Source organism: Anguilla anguilla, chromosome 6 (assembly GCF_013347855.1).
Source record: "Anguilla anguilla isolate fAngAng1 chromosome 6, fAngAng1.pri, whole genome shotgun sequence".
Taxonomy (NCBI): Eukaryota; Metazoa; Chordata; class Actinopteri; order Anguilliformes; family Anguillidae; genus Anguilla; species Anguilla anguilla.
The window spans coordinates 61,262,789-61,263,767 of record NC_049206.1 but is presented as its reverse complement, the minus strand read 5'-3'; positions in this window follow the sequence as shown (position 1 = coordinate 61,263,767).

The window sequence follows — 979 nt, the reverse complement described above, 5'->3', positions numbered from 1 at the left end:
GGCCTGGTTTTAAAATACTCAGCGATGCAAATGCAGGGCGGAACAGTGAGTTCCACTTCCTCAGATCGAGCTGGCCGAGGAGGACGTTGCATAACTTCAGTCATATTTTAGAAAGTACTGTTTGTTTCCAAGGCGACAGAAATACAGCGTACGTCCCTTAGCGGTGCATGCACTCTTCCCTGCCCTGAGAGACACATGTGAAGGACAGCTCGGTTTTACTCAGAGCAGCGAAAGCGAAGTGTGTTTGTGCGGTTTATTGGCATGGCATTGTTTTCCCCTGAAACACACTGATCACAGGGGACATCATGGCCTTGATCTTGAGAGCGATCTTGATATGAACACAGTCAGGTTTCAGACTATCAAAGTGGTGGGGGAGGGGTTGGGTGCTATCACCAGCGCGTTTGATCATTGTTTTTTGGCAGAGCTTCTGCTCTGCAGCCTTTTGTTTCACTGAATATTCAGTTCCATCTTTTGCTGTTCACCAGATCCAGCTTAAGGTCACGTGACACAGCCGTAAGAGTACACGCCATTAACAGAAAAGCTGTTGTGGAAGTCGGAGTGAAAAAGTGCTCACATTGCATAATTATGAAAGACAAGGACTGGGTGAATTGATGCCCTGCTGGTTACATAAGATCGTGGCAGAAGTTTCGTGTTGGGGCCGCGGGACGCTGATTATGAAATGGTCAGTAACAATGCATGATTGAGAACTCACAGGACGGGCTGCAATGCGCAGTGACGGCCGAAGCTCTGGGACGCTAACGCGTACTGACAGGCATTGATCCTGTTCATCAGAGCTCGCCTTTCCACTCTTTTCTTTCCCCTTTCATCTCTTTAATCGTGTACGACTGATTACCTCAAACGCGCTGAAAAATCCGCGTAGTTTCCTGTAATTGCGGGAGGATTCGTTGAAAATTACTGCAGAACACGAGCCCAACCTGAACCTGTGGGAAAATGTAATTCGCTGACAAAAGCACTCACT